Source organism: Triturus cristatus, chromosome 7 (assembly GCF_964204655.1).
Source record: "Triturus cristatus chromosome 7, aTriCri1.1, whole genome shotgun sequence".
Taxonomy (NCBI): Eukaryota; Metazoa; Chordata; class Amphibia; order Caudata; family Salamandridae; genus Triturus; species Triturus cristatus.
In genome coordinates, this window is record NC_140590.1 from 154,822,508 (window position 1) to 154,839,587 (window position 17,080).

Sequence of the window (17,080 nt, forward strand, 5' to 3'; positions counted from 1 at the left end):
ATACCTATTTCAAACATAAGCAAAGGTGCACCACATTGCATAATATAATCCAACAGGAAAAAGTTCCAAAGCAAATAGTTCTTTGATTATTTCTTTTTATTCCAGTTTCATTTTGCGTAGATAAAAAAGGAGAGTCCAGTTCTAATGACTCCACATACAGTACAGCTGACGCGTTTCGTCCTAATAGAGGACTTCTTCAGGGCTGTTGAATACAAACATATAAAAGACATATATAAAAAACAACATTTAACACACATAACAAACATCCTATACACAAGCGAACAACAGACCAACATCTGGTCCTTACTCACATTAAAAGAACTTGACATAATTATTCTATTATACATAACAAAGACAAACCAACAGACTATTAGACAGTTCTATGTTTTTCCAATTTCATTCAAAGTATAGAACATTATTCCTCAATATCAATTAACACATTTAAGGACCAATCTTCCCAGACGGGACACAGTTATCACAAATATTATCATTCTTGTTAATAAGCTCATGTAGCCTTATGTTTCTCACGTTTCATCTCATGATATAGGACTACTTTTAATTATTCATGACAAAGACAAATCCAAAGTTTACAGAGGACCAAGGGGGAGAAAGAAATATACGAGAGGGTATACACAGGAGATTGAATCTGAAGGAAAGTGTACAAAGAAATGTGTGTAAAAGAATCTTCATCGAGACTTTGGGACAAAAAAGGCATATCCAACAATATTGGCACAAAGAGCCCCTATATACTATAATCACTATCATATGAGTGTCTTAAATAAGATACTCAAATATCGCAAATTAGTAAGAAGTATCCATCCCTCTATTAAACAATTCGACCAGAGGACAAAATGAAAAATTCAAAGAATTAACAGCACAATAAAATGACAAAAAAGGAAGTCTTTACCCACCAATGAACAGAGATAAGATCAAGTACTTTCTTCAACTGCAAGTGCATCAAACTCACGATTCGTGATTTCTCCTCTGGTACACCGTATACTATAAGTAATCACAAACAATATGACTTTCAGTTTAAATGGTAGATAGCAAAAGGGGGGATTATGCTAAAAAGGCGATTAAATTCCTTCTGAACCTACATTATATTCACAGTCCGCAAGCTATCAGTATAAAGCCCACGACTGGCTGGAAAGTGTACGGAACTACCCACAATATTGGATTAAAATAACATCAATTTATGTTATGATGAGTTGCCGAGCTAATTCCATAGGTAAAAAATCTGTCATGGAAGAATTGAAAAATCAATTTTTTAATCCACATAGATGTGTTATTGAGTAAAATTAACACATCTTTGTTAGAATGCTACCAGTCCAAAAGGGTTTAAATAATTACCTACTAAGATGAGACAAAGCTATTAGGTAAACACATATTATCAAAATTGTGTTGCTAATATCTAGGAAGTCAATATGAAAACACACTGAGACCACATGGTACGAGGGAAAACCTATTCAAATGACAAATACTCATGAAGGTAAATGAATAAACCTAGTCACTAAGGATATATTCTATGATAGGTAAAAGAGGCTACAATCTATCTAGATCTCTCTTGAAAGACATCAAAATATATGGAGAGGATCTTACCTATAACGCATCCAGGTAGCGTGAACGTATCAGCGTCCTAAAGTATTTTGGTCACAAATCTATAGATCAGTGGAAGACAAATTAAAAGAAGATAGATATAAAAAATGGACAGCAATAAGTAGATAGTAATCCCTAATCTCAGACAAAAACCAGTAAAACCTGTAACACTATTGAGGCTAATGACAAATATTAACCTCATAAGACAAAAAATAGCCAACTCACTTGTTTGGGTGAGCATAAATGGCAAGATAATCATACTTGCCCTCCTAGGGCTCACCCAGTATATAATAGCGTTATGAATAGATCACATGTAAAAACATTCAAATTGACGAGAATGACAGCGCAATATGTGCGCTACATCAAGTGGTGAAGGGACATGGAAAAATGGCCAAAACAGATGATAAAAGTATCCCACATATGAAGATAAAATGACCCACACTTCACTAAAATACAGCCAGTAACATAAACATTCTAATGATGCAAATCCAAAAAGATAAATATAGTCTATGTTGGTCCCAACAAGCTGGCTGTCAAAATAAAACGAAATTACTAAACCAAAATAATAAATATCAAGAACGCTGATAACCCTCACCCCTTCTATCCATGGAGCGTATAGAGATAGATAACGCGTCCCTGACGAGAGAGATAACAACAAAAGGGGCAGCCTCTGTAACCCATTAGCCCAAGCAGATAACATACAGACCACAGACTTACCACAATATGATAATTGTAAGTAAAGTATGTGCTGAAAAACGTCACTCCAAAGGGAATCCTTGCAAGAAACCGTGGCACTATCTATCTGGCATTTAAGAAGAGCGGGTAAACTAAAGAAACCACACCTCCTACATCAGGTGCGCGAACACACGCCCACTAAGGGACATGTAACGCGCACCAACTCAGCGGCCATATTGTAATGGTGATGACAAAACCATATTACCTACTAACGTCACGCTATTAATACCAGAACGGAACAGTGAAATAAGGGCAAAGAAATATGTATTATTCAAAATGCCTTGATAATGGCTAAATACCATCAAGTTCAGCGTGCTGACATCCGACTGCACGCATTTAATATGCAACACTCGAAACAGTCAAAAAACGTCAAAAAACTTCAGGTGAACGAAGCCATACCAAAAAACGAGCGTGTGACACATACCAGATTGGCAGCCATACTGGAATAGGATTTAGGATTTAGTTTATTGCACAGTTAATAAAAACTCACAACATTTAATAGCATAATTTCATTGCTAAAAATTTGGATTTAAAACAACCAGTTAAAAAGAAAATATCAGCTTATTTGAAGTCTTTAAAAGGTTTTTAAAAGTCTTAGTTTGAGTCTATTGGTGTCCCGTTTTTTCTTTGAGTCTGTCCGCAACTATTTAAAATTTTTTTGTTGTTCTGCAATTTAGTTGAGTTTCCGTGGGGTTAAAACAGAGCAACACGGCCTGTCTGCAGCTGGTTATCCTCCTCTGATTCCAAAGGGTCCGGAGCAGGGAACGCCTTATGTCCAAAAGGTTTTTACAAATACAGATAATGTGTATTAGATCCTCCTTGCCGGAGAGGCATAGTCTGCAAAGATTTATTGTTTTATCCCTCTTCCAGGGTGCTAAATGTGGCATTATGGGTATGTTTCCTAAGCGGAGGTTAAGGAACTTGTTTTTTGTTTTGTGTGTGAGACCCGTTGTTAGGTACTGTTGTGGTTTGAGAGTTGTGTAATTTTTCAAAACTCCCCATCCATGCTCTCTCTTGGCTAAAGTTGCCTTGTCCTTTTTCAACGAGATCGCCTTGGTGACTTTTGTTACCACTCTTTTGAAGGTACCGGCATCGGTTGGAGATTCCCACAGTTCTGTTAGACCCAAGATGACCAGTGATTCCATTAAATAGGTCCTTGCTGGGGATTTGTCTCGTTTTATCAGTTCAATCCAGAGATGTGCATTTAGTGTTCCTTGTTCCTTGTTCAGCTTTCTGATTGTCCACCAGCTTTTTATGTATGCGCCTCTTCTCTTCACTGTTTGTTTTTGTAAGCCGAACTCTAGGCGAATTTGAGCTGGTGACGAGTAAGTTGTAAGGTGGAATATTGCCCTATATGCACGACTAATGGTGTTATCCAATGTTGTTGCGTCTTTGCCTTGCATAGATTCGAAGCCATAGGTAATAGGTTGTAAGCGAGCTTTTATTACCTGCAAGAGAGGACCCAGGGACCGGTCTGGAAGGGCTTTCTGGAGTGGCTTTATCGACATGGAAAAAGTTGTGCCCTTCTGACGAATGGCTTCTAATTGCTGTTTAAAGGAGCCATTGCAGTCTAATATAATGCCTAAGTATTTGTAGGTAAGTACCTGCTCTAGCCTCTGACTATCCAAACGCCATACTTATCTGAAGTAAAAAAACGGGTTTTCTAAACTTGTCTCAATTTATTAAAAAGGATTTTATTATGACGAAAATCTTTCACCTTACTGCATTTTGCCACATTTATTGTTGCCCTTTGCTTTGTTACCCTCTAAGGTAGTTTGCTTCTCCCCTGTTTTTGGGTATGTTCTCACTAAAGAGTTCCTAATGGTTTTATTTCTTCTGAACGAGAAAAGGGGTTTCGGCAACTGAATTTGTGTACCGTAGTTAAGAATTTTCCAATTTCTGTTGACAATGTTTTTAATTTGGTTACTGATGTTGGAAAATTGAGTTACAAAAATCACCTTTCCCGTTGCTGGATTGTTTTTAATCGCTTTGGGTTCAAAAAGACTCTCTCTGTTATAGAATCTAGCTCTCTTTAATGAGTTTTTTATTAATTTATTGGGGTACCCTCGTGCTTTAAATTTAGTTTTCATGATCTCTGCATGTTTGTAGAAGTCTGAGACATTGGTACAATTTCTGCGTAATCTGAGAAATTCCCCAAAAGGAATATTATCTTTCTGTGAATGGGGGTGGTTGCTATTGTACTGTAGGAGAGTGTTTTTATCAGTGGGTTTAGTAACTTACAGACAGCTACGTCTCTCTAGACCGTCAGAACTGTCGGGAGATCGCGGTTCAATTGAAGAATATCACCTGCCCGTCTATATAAATAATACTTGACTCCCCAATTAAAATAAGGTGAGTTAGTAGCAATTCTATGGGTAATAGACGCTTTTCTTAAAGCTTTAATCCTGTGCTTCATGAAAATTGGCTTGCCGGACAATAGAGAGTGCTCGGCAAAAATTACTGTATAGCTTTTCTTGACTAATAATATATCTGAAATAGACCAAATTTGCAGTATTTAATAAATAGGGGGCTATTTTAGTACCATTTTCAATTAATAATCCCCCTTGGGTACAACTATATAATCTTGTACATAATAATACGTTCAGACAAATAATATTCTCGTATACTCCTTCCTTAGGGACAGCAACGTAAGAGAATAGGAGACAACTATATTTTCCGTCTTGATAAAGATGGCAGCATCAGTATAGAAGCCATCGAAACGCGTCGACGCTAACATCTGTGGAAACACAATCCCATAACCAGCACAGAATAACGAGCATATAATTGGAAATATTATTTTCTGTATTGCTGAGTCCAATGGATGTGTAGTAGTAAAGAACATAAATTGGGGTCTTACTTTCATGTTTGTCTCCATGATGCTGGTCATCACTCTTGGATGTCTGTAATTGTGTAAACTTTGTAATTCTGTGTATGTTTTTTATATTGATTGTGTTTTTAACATATGTGTTTTTATGAAATTGTATCATGATTAGACCTTTAAAGATTATAGAAAGATTTTCGTCATAATAAAATCCTTTTTAATAAATTGAGACAAGTTTAGAAAACCCGTTTTTTTACTTCAGATAAGTAAGTGCAAGCAAGGGAAATATTTCCTTTTTCTTATGGTTGAACGACCTCATTTTCCTTGCAAACTGCCAAGGGGTCCCTCTCTTATTCTCTACTATCCAAACGCCATAGACATTTCCTTTTTTTATGATAATTTATTGTCATTATTTTGGTTTTGTTTAGGTTGATTGTTAATGAATTACCTTTGGAGAATTCGTTTGTTTTGTCTAAAAGATGTTGAAGGCCAATAGGGGACCGGCTGATGAGGACCAGATCATCGGCGTAAAGGAGGTTAGACAATGATGTGTCACCCAGCCGTGGTGCATGAGATGTGATTGTTATAAGCTCTCTTGGAAGGTCTGCTAGAAAAAGGTTAAATAACATTGGGGCCAAGACGCAGCCTTGTTTCAGTCCCTTGTTGGTCTGTATTTTTCTGGAAAGAAACCTCCCAGATCCTAATTTGATCCTGACCCAAGTGTTGGTATGGAGCCCTACCAGCTGCTGTAAAAGTGGTCCTGGAATTCCCCATTTGTCCAGTTTCTGCCAAAGTTTATGCTGGTCCACATTATCGAAGGCGGCGGAGTAATCGATGAAGCTTAGAAATAGGGAGGTTTTGGTGGTTTTCGCCGCTTCTATCAAAAGGGTTAGCGCCATGATATTTGTTGTAGTTCCATGGCCGCTTCGGAACCCGGTTTGGGTTACTGTGATGATGTTTCATTCTGTTGCCCAAGCTGTTAAGTCCTCCAAAATAAGGCCCGCATAGTATTTCGCCTCGGTGTCGATTAGAGCTATGAGGCGATAGCTTCTAGGATCATTCCTGGCCCCCTTTTTGTAGATCGGACTTATGATTGATCCATTCCAGGATGGTGGAATTATAGTTGTTGTTCTAATTTCACAGAAGACTGGTGCTAGAATCTTGCTCCAAAATGCTGCGTCGTTTTTGTACAATATTGGCGGTATCCCGTTTGGACCGGGGGCTCCCTCTGTTTTACCTTCAGATATTTGGGATATAATTCTGCCCGCTATTTCTGGGTAATGGGTTTCCTCCTTATACACTATTAGATCAGGTGGTGATAGTTGTTCTCTGAACTCCTTTTGTGCTCGGTGGTGAGTTGACTTATTCATGTAAGGTGAATTCTCTACTTTATTGGATGTGCAGACCTTTTCTAGGTTCAGATACGTATCATCAGGCCGATCATCGCCGATGAAGGTCTCCTCTTCCAGAGCAACTGTGTTGAAATGTGCTACTAGATAGTTGGCCCAGTCGGATTCTGATATATTAGAGTCTATTCCTTTGTGGCCCGGGTGCTGAAGATTATTAATTATTTTCCAGAAGTTAGAGCTATTCTTTTGTTTAGAACTGTAGGCGATTTTTACCCAGAGATCCTCATTCAGTTGTCTTCTCCTTGCCCAAATTTTCTTTTTTAATTGAGCTTTTTGAGTGCGAAGCTCCTGTTGTAGGGTATCGGTGTTAGGGTCTTTCCGGAGCCGCTTGAGGATCTTTGTTATACCTCGTTTTATGTTTTTTATCTCTGGCGTTGTTATTTTACCGAAAGTAGACCATGAGGTGTGTCCTTTGTGGGTTTTTAGTTCAGTCCCATGTTTAGCTCCCAGTGTCTGTGTGAAATTTGCCCAGATGTTAGTTAAGTTAGAATGTGGGCTGGGTGTTTGATGTATGATAACTTTTGCGCTGGCTGCTAACTTCTCGATATCTGGCGTTTTACACCTTATTCGTCTGTAGTTTGCTGTGTAATCTATGCCAGTTTGGCTTTTTTGCACCTCTGCTTTGTTTTCGCAAGTCAAGCTCAGATTGGCTTCCAGTGGTAAATGGTCGCTTTGAGAGCCTTCTCCTATCCTAAACATGCTTATTTTCTTGTAAAGTGGAAGTGACACCAACATATAGTCTAGGTATGAGGTGGTTATTGAAGAGAAGAATGTTGGTGCCGGTGGTGTGTCCTCTTCGTGGCGACCGTTGAGTACTCTCAAATTTAGCTGCTCTAGCTCTTTCAATAATTGGCAAGCTGTTTTTGTAGGTTTGCTTCGGGTCGGGAAAGATTGACTTGGAATTTCCCAAGCTTTATCCATTTCCTTGGTCATATCGTCTGTTGTTTTGTCGCCAAAGAGGACAAGGTTAAAGTCGCCTGCAATAAGCGTCTTTTCCATGTCCCTGTCTTCCATTAATTTTGTTAGTACTTTGACGAGTTCCATTGATCCGGAGTGTCTGTGCTTTGGATGTATATATAAATTGACGATGTATAGCTCTTTGATGGTTGAGTTGGATGTAAGTGTTAATGATAATACCTGTATCGCATTTGGTGGAGTTAGGTTACTGTAATTGTTTCTATTTCACCTATTGTTGTTATTGAAGCGAATATTGCCAATCCTCCTGCCCTGTGTCCAAATAGGGAGCTACTGATTGCCGGATGTGATTGACTTGTATAGCCTTGTAGTGATATTTCATTTGTCTCCCATGTTTCCTGTAGGAGTATCAAGTCGAAGGTTTTAAAATAATTTATTATTTCGGGGTCCTCTAGTTTGTCCATGAGACCGTTTATGTTCCAACTACAAATTTTAAGTTTGGATCTTGAAGTATCTCCTGAATTAGTAGTTGGTGCTGGTACTGTATGTCAATTTACGGTCCGTGTTATGGTTGTTCTGCATAGAGCTAGTTGATTAGGGCTTAGTCGTTGAAGATTAGTTTGATGGTTTCCCACTCCCGGCGATCGACTGAGAGCACCTTTCAAAATCGATTTGACATTTTGATGGCGATCCTGATATTTTTCTTCAAGTAGCGGAGTAGGAGCGCTGGCCTTTTTACTGCTTGGAGTTTAATTCCCCAATGAGAGAATCTGCTTGTTTCCTGCATGATTTGGTTAGCTACATTGTTAGTTATCCAGAAGGTCTTTGTTATTTCATTACCATTGGGCGATTGGGCTGGATGGAATTCGATGGCGAGCAAGTCGAGGGTGTTTATATTTCCTAATTTGTCGATTGAATTAATTAACTTCAGTATATTGCCCCTATTTAGGGTATCTGCTCTTCCTCTAGATTTAAATTCGGGTATGAAAAGTATTGTATCTGATTCAGATTCACTTAGGGGCCGTGATTCCTGGTGTGATTGTTGATTAGTTGTATTGTTCTCTTGTAAGCTCTGGGTATTGGATAATGTTGAACTATGGATTGTTCTTGCGCTATGTTTTAATTCCTTGATTTTACTGCTATCTTCTACTGCTTGCAAGTTGCCCTTCGGTTCTTTGGTTATTGGCTGTATTATGGGGTGTGTGCTTTTTGTTAGATGGGCGGTTACTGTAGTCGATGTTCTAGAGATTTCAGATTCCTCTTGGGTATATTTACCGGCTTCTGGGGCTGCTAGTGGTTCCTCTGCTTGACTTATGCTGTAGCCCCTATTGGTCTTATGGGTTGGGGATCTTAGGTGACACTGTAACATCTGCCCTGATTGTTCCCTGGTTTCGTCGTTTGTAGTTGTCAAAGTTCCTATTCTTGTTTTGAATGGTGTCTCTTTAACTGATTGATTTATGTATTAAGGTGAAGGATTTTTGTATTCCATAGGTTGAGTTGTAGCTCCCGGCTGTTCCTGCACCTTTGGTGGAGTTGCCAGGCCGATCTCTTGTGTGGGCGGTTGGCTAGCTGGTTTATTATACCTGCCCTTCCTTATTTGTTTTCTTCGAGTGCGCGCGTTCATTAGATCCTGCACTAGGTCTACTTGACCTTTTACTGAGTTGTTCTCTGAGGTCTCTTCTGTTGTATTTACAAGGTTTGACTGCTGGAACCGTTGCTGTGTGGTGCCGACTAAATCGTTTTCTTGTACAGTTAGAATTTTGTCGCAAGATGGACTTTCCAACCTTGCCTTGTTTATTAATGGCATTGTTGTTGTTGATTTTATGTCCTCCAAGAGATTTCCTAGCATCGTTGGTAATGAAGATAATTTGTCGATTATCGGTGAGCATACGCAATTAGTTCTTTCAATTTGAGTCAGTTTTACTGACTCTTGTCCTCTTTTGATGAGGCCGTTAAGATCGGCAAGTTTTCTATCAATCCCCGTTGTAGCCTCTGCCAGCTTATGTAAAACTATCAGTTGTAAGTCTAATTTGTCTGATTGATACTGGAGGGCTGTGGATGATAGTTGAATTGTATTAAGTAAAGTTGTCCAGAAGATATCAGTGGGGTCTCTTGTCCCTTCTGGGGACTGGTGTATGCTCTCATTTCTTGGTCGGTTCGCAGGTTGTTTTGCGTTATAAGCGGCCACTAGATCATTCCATTCTTGTGTTACCAGGAAAGTCATATCTTTTTCCGAGGAAAATGAGTCCCTTGTTACTTTGATGGAGGAGGAATTTTTTGGGCATGTTGCTTTTTCCTCTAGAGCATGTCCCTTGTTGTCAAAGGGATAATTTAGTTCTGACTCGAAACAAACTTCGTAACCGCTAAGTGGGTTGATTTCTGAATCTTTTTTTGCATACATCTTGGCCATTATCTCTGTAGGCGCGGAGCTAAAAGTTGGAAATTGAGTTGGGGAGATCTCTCTATTTGGAGTGTGGTTGCCGGGAAGTCCTGGTGAGTCTTCCAGCTCTGAAGCGAGTTTGCCTGGTATGACATCTTTTGGCATTTTGCAGGATACAATTGGTTCCTGGATTTGACCTTCCATTAGCGGGGCTGGATTAATGTCGCCTGGTTTAGTTACGCCTTCTTTCGACGTTAGGTCAATGTCGCCTAGTTCCAGTTCTTCTCTGGCCCCGGTTTTATCTATGATTTGTTCTTTATTCTCCCTTAGACTTGGAGGCTTATGTAGTTCGACTACAGTTTGATTGGAGGCTTGGGGCAAAGGTTTGCTTACGTCAGCGGGTTGCAATAGGGTTTGCAAACCTGTTGCAGTATAGTTTGATGAATAAATCTCATTTCCCGGATTCTTTAAAAAGGTGAATTTGGTGTAAATTTTTAGTTGGAAATCGTATTTGGTTGTTGGATGCTGACCTGCAAAGTTGATTAGATCCTGTCTCTTTCTCGTTTTTTTGGTTAGTAGTAAATCAGAAGTTAAGGTCTTGGTTTGGTCTGTCTCTGTTAACTGTTTTTCATCTATGAAGGAGTCAATTACGGTGTTAAGACTTCCTTGTAAGTCTATGTCGTTGGAGCTATTGGATAATCGTTTGTTTTTTGTTAATGGCCCTGCGCTTGAGTTTATGTTATTCCTTTTGTTCTTCGCCGTTTGCTTTGTTGGGGTTTTTCTTTCTCTTCCTGACCTCATGTTGTCCTTTTATGTGCGTTGTCCTGTTCTGTCGGCTGATGATCTGCTCCGGTGCTTCTGTAGTCCTTTACCCTTGCTTTTATGCCTTATTGGGCTCCTTTTCAATTCTGGGCGTTGCTTTCCTGTGGCTTGCTGTTACTATTGTTTGCTGCTAGTGCACTGTCCGCGTTTTTACTGCACTACTAACCTGCCTTCTGCAGTCGCCGCTTATGCTTTCCTACGCTCTTATTACTTAGCGTCTCAAAGCTTTCCGTTCGCTGTGGGGGCCTTTGTGGGCTGAATTACTCAACCTCCGCCCGGGTCCTAGGTCCTGGTCCGGGTCCTGGTCCTCGCTCCCCACGCAGCTCTCGGCTCGCGGTTCGCAGCTTGCTTGCTGTCCTGCTGCCCCTTTCACGGCTGTCCCGGCTATTCCTGCTAGCTCGCTGGATCGCAGCTGGCGGCTCTCTGTGGTTCTCCCCAGTTTTCCTGGATTGCCTGCCTGCCGTGCGTCGCGTCTTCGGCGTCTCCGGCCAGCTCTGGCTCCCCCTAGGTTTCCTGGGGAGGACTGAGGTCCGGGGAACGATGGCTGGGTCAAAACCAGTGAGTGAGTGAATGTCAGCTCCGCTCCTCTCCTCACCTCTTACTGCTGCTACTGCTGCTGCTGGGCGGGCTGGCTGTCCTTGCTGGAGGGCAGAGAGTGCAAAGCCTGGTGCGCGGATCGCAAGTCAACAGGTCCTAGCTCAGGACTCAATGAATCGGGCAGATACCTCTCACTTGGCTCTCGTTTTGTTAGACAATGGGCTTGTGCCCGATCCTGGCAGACTACCGAGACTCCCTTAATGCCGTCCACTAATGATATTTCCCTCTCGCCGCCTTCCCGCTATTTTCCTTGCACTCCGGGACCCTGCAAGTCTCAGGGTTCAGTGCGGGTGCAGGCGGGCGGGCCGGTAGCTGCAGAGATTCTTCCGGTGATGCGGCTAAACCGGGACCTGAGCTCCCATGCACTGTCTCCACCCCTACGGCACGTAACTTCAGGTGTGAGCTCTGTGGGGATTGAGCTGCTCACGTCCAGAGCTACTCACGTTCAGATGCTGCGCTGCCTCGGGGGTTGGTGGTTGGTGGTGTCCGACGGGGTCCGGGGGGGTCAGGCACCTGGTCACGGATAGGTCTGCGGCTCAACCGGGCTCGGCGATACTGCTACTACTCTCTCGCCACTTCCGCGACTCTCTGCTGCTCGCTCGTCGCTTCTGCGGTTCTCTGCTGCTCTCTGCTGGGCTCTCGCCGCTTCTGCACCATACTGGAATAGGAATAACCGAACCATGTGACTTACAGAAATCACGCTAATAGTATATAAGTCCAACAGTAATATACGGACAAGGAGATATGTTTATTCAAGACACCTAAGCAGTTTTTAGATCACATTTTATTCAGCGCGCCGAAATCCGGCTACGCACATTTGATATACAAATCTCCAGGGCAGTCAAATGTGACGTCATAAGTCTATATTTACTACAATCCCACATCGGGGGAAATAAACAGATATAACTAATTTGTTGTATAAGATCTAGATTCAAGCTTCATATGCTCAAATCCAGTCACATGATATCAGCAACAATACGGCGGCCATCTTAGCATGGGATAATATAACTGGGAAATATACCTAAAACAACAGATTTTTCAGTTTTTATATATCATATTCTTACAGAATGTTTGAATATATTACATATGTATATCTCCAAATTCGTCAGACCAATCAGAATCTTAATGCAGTGATTAATAACAAGTATACAAGTAACCAGAGGAGAAAAGAGAGAGAGATGTGAGCAAATAAGATCCCATATTTGTATAATAAACGGTAGGGAGTTATAAGATTGACAATTATGCCACTCCCAGTTGATACAACCAAGGTGCAAGTAGCATTATTACATTTTTTGTCATTATGTGATGGAGTCTTATTCAATGTGCCAAAAATATAACATGAGGGAACATAATTTTTTGTACAGAGTCAGTCAGGATTCCAGGGCGGGATAACACTCGTACAGGAAGTAGTGCATTTCATCATCACTATTGTGACCCAGCTCAACAGCTCGCTATCTACAAATCCACCCTGCTTCTTTTTTTCTTAAAGTCAATTCCCTGTTCCCTCCTCTTGGATGGGCAGGGACATGATCTATACCCATGAACCAAAAATCCTCACCAGCTGTATGATTTTCTTGCATATGGAATGTGAGAGGATATTTAAGGTCCCCATTGTGACGAGCTCACACATGTTCCTGCACTCTTATCTTGAGGGCTCTTTTTGTGCTGCCCACATTGACCTTATTACAAGTGCAGCCCAGGATATAAATCACATATTTAGAATTACAGTTAATAAAATGATCGATGGTGTGGTATTGAAACAGAAGTTATTTGTCTTGTTTCTTCCAAGCCTGCAGACACTGCACTGACTACATGTATGGAAACCGGTCATTGTAGACGTAAGCCAGGTTTGAGATTTAGAGGTAGTAACATAACTGGGACACAGCATGTTCCGTAAATTTTGTCCCCTCCTGTACGTCACCTTCGGCTTAGTTGGTAGGGTATCCCGTAGGCTTGGTATGTCCACCAACAGATGCCAATGCTTTCTGAGGACATTATATACCCTACTACTACGATCATTATATTGCGTGTTGAAAGCAATAGGAGCTTTTGTGGACCTTTTGCCTACATTTGCTACTAAAGTCGAAGTCCTTGGGACTTTCATCACTTTTCTGTGTGCTTTATTCAGTATATCCATCGGATATCCTCTATCTAGGAAACGCTTCTCCATGTCCCCTAAGTTCTGTAAGAAGATATTTTCAGTGCTGCAGTTACGTCGCATGCGTATCATCTCACCATAGGGAATGTTATTGATAACATGTTGGGGATGTGAGCTTTGAAAATGTAGTGTTCTATTGCATGCTGTACTTTTTCTGTGTGTGCGGCTATGGATGTGATTATCCTGTCTGAAAAAAGTAACGTCTAGAAAATCAATCTCTTTCCTACTATAATTAATAGTAAGGTTGACATTGAAAGGATTATCATTTAGATAAGTGTGATAGTCCAAAGGTTCTGGGGCAGGTCCATCCCAAAGCATAATGACATCGTCGATGTACCTACCCCAGAAAATCACATGTTCCATCCACCTTGCCTCATGGCGGCCCCAGGCATGCTCCCACTCAAACCAGCCCATAAAGAGCCCTGCGTAAGCAGGAGCAAATCTGGAGCCCATAGCTGTTCCCTGAATTTGGTGGAACCATTCAGAATCATGGAGAAAAAAGTTTTTGGACAAAATAATGTCAGTCATCTCCAGCAGAACCTCATTGTGTGAATAATGGTCAGCCGTCCTTTGTCCTAGATAGTATTGTAATGCCTTTACCCCAAATTCTTTCTTAATACATGTGTATAGGCTGGTTACATCTAAGGTCACAAAAGTTAGAGTCTCAGACCAGTCAAAGCCCTCAAATTTTCCCAAGATATCCTTTGTATCCTTTATGAGTGCTGGAAGATTTTGTACCAAAGGTTGTATATAATGGTCCACATACTAAGAAAGCTTTTCGGTTGGTGAACTGACTCCAGAGATAATAGGGCGGCTCGGTGGAAAGGGGCCGCCCTTATGTATTTTGGGCAAAATGTAAATACAAGGGAAAGTAGGTTCTGAAACCGTTAAGTATCTACACTCCTCTTCACTTAACAGACCGACCTCTCGCCATTCTACAAGTCTCGTGTTTATATATATATATATACATAATGCCTTGATGGGATTACCTACGAGTTTGGTATAGCAGGATGTATCTGATAGTTGGCGTTCTATTTCCCTCATATAGCTCTTCTTTTCCATTATAACAACATTTCCCCTCTTGTCAGCCTCACGTATGAAAATGGTAGAATCAGACCTAAGATTTTTTATGGCTGAATTCTCTGTAGATGTTAGATTGTAATTTCTCAAGTTAATGGGGATGGGTTGTTCCAATAACTGATGAAACCCTTGTATTACTCTGTCCCTAAATATATCGATATTTGGGTGTGTACCTGCCGGGGTAAATTTTGACTTGGGTTTCAAGGCACTATCAATTGACACATTCTCAATAATTTCCAATTCATTTCTGATTAAATCCATATCAATTGATGTTTCATATTCAACATACATCATTGTTTGAATAACATTTATTTCATAAACAGCAGGTGTGGGGGGAACAATTTCAATGGCAGGTTTCGCCAAAAATGATCCTTTAATTTTAACAGTCTAATAAATTTGGACAAAGCTACAAACATGTCAACCTCATTTCCCATTTGACTCGGATAGAAACCAAGTCCTTTATTTAGAACTGAGATATCATCTTTGGAAAGCAACTTATCAGACAGATTCACAATCATCGTCTTCTTTTCCACAGAGTCATCCTCCTCATTTGAGTCTACTGATTCTCTGCTTGGTTTTACCTGGTCATTCTGCCCATTGGTTCTTGTTTTGTTTTTTGGTTGTTGTTTCTGTTTATGCTCCTGCCATCTCCTCCCCCCCTTCTAGTTTTTGGTCTTTTGAAACTGCTATTGCACTCAGTATGAGTCTTTCCATTTCAAATAAAAAATTATTATTGGGCCTATTTTCAGTCTCTACCACACCCACTGAATCTTCCGTAGCTACTGAACTAGCCATAGAAGATAGGGAAGCTATGCTACTAGCAGAGGTCAGCTCCAAAGTTTCCTCCCTTGGTCTTTTACCTTTACCGGGTAACTTTACATTATCATACCTATGATAAAAGGTATACACCAACCCATCTTTGTAGTCCTTATCATCCCTTTTGATTTTCTTAACCTTCTTATCCCGTAGGTATATCTGATGACCTTCAAGGATCTCATCCAAAATAGCATAATTTTTCTTTACCACTTCTTTTAATTCAGATGTAGCTATTTCTTTCTCCAATTCCTCAATTTCCTTTTGTAACTTGGTACCCTTTTTCTCCGCATTCTTAATCAGAATGCGCATCATATTAAATGAAGCATTTTGGAGGTTTTCCTCCCAATCCTCCAATTGTTCTTTGTCAACGTCCTCAAATGTGGGAAATAATAAAATTCTAATTCATTTTTAAGCATATTTGGGATATTCTGTGATTGGAAACATATCCCACTTTGTGATTGTATTTTAATGTCAATAACTCATATTACGCCTTAAATGATCATGGGTATCCATTGGTTGATTAACCTGGGCAGTGAAATGCCAAACAAATACTAAAAATTGGGATGTTTGCGCATTCTGGTCACACATCTGGCTCCGCCCACTGATCTAATCCTCAGGTTATTCCTGCCTTCTGATTCTCCGCCCACAGTTCCCCTACTTTTTTCCCCCCACTTCGACCTCTGACAGTCTCTCATGTAAGTGTTTCACTCCCCCCTCCCAACTCAAAGGCTTAGCTGAAGTCTCATACATTCAATTAATGACTGGTCTGTTATAATTAACCCTTGCACGCGAAATATGAGAGTCCTGGAGGAAAGGTTTGTGACAGTGAATATATCACAGCCACGCTGGAAGCACCATCCTCCCTGAAAAGGGATTTCAGGAAATGAAGGCTTTACAGTTTTTTTGACGCAGCTAAATTACCAGAGCATGATAATTAGTAGCACAGGGGTAATAATTGAAAGGCAATTACCTAACCAGCTGTGTTTTCTTTCCGCCGGACCTATCTCTGTCTCTGATCAAGCAGTTTATGAAGAAGCGTAACAGTAGTCTCTGTACATCCACTTTCTGGTATTCCATGGCTTCGTCAATACTTTCAGGGCCTTGCCCTGTTTGGACAAAGCGATATATATTGTCTAAATGTTTAATCATTCCTGGTAATGTCGTTAAATACGTTGAAGCTCGTCGTATACGTAGTGATGATAGCAGCATTCTGTCATTTCTCCCGGGCACTGGATCATATCTACAATCTATAAGATGTTCCTTAAACATGTCGGACGTTGCTATTTGTGGTGTACGTTGGTTTGCTAAATCTCTAAGAGACGATTTGCTTCGTAATGGTGGCGTGGCGAAAATTGCTGCCGCACCTCCTGTCGCACCTTCTGAGGTGCTAGGCATAAAAGGATTTGTGGGATGTAAGGTAGAAACTGTGGATGCGGGAAAAGTTGGATTGTGCGGAGGAGTTTGTGGTTGCGGAGTTGGGGGCGGATGATCTCGGCGTTGAGCACCATCGACAGGTAGTGTGTGTGGCGGAACATTAACATACTCGGGAGCTACATCATCTAAATAGGAGGAAAGGAAAATATCTTTTGCGGTCTTGGGATGTGCTTTAATCGGGAGTAATGGGGGTGGCAAATCTTTCGGTATTTCCGGGGTGGCCTTAGGTAAACCTTCGGCCAAAAGAGGATACATACCATTCATAAGAGTGTTTCGTTGTCTGTCTACTTGTTCTGTTTTTACTCGGGTAGCTTCCT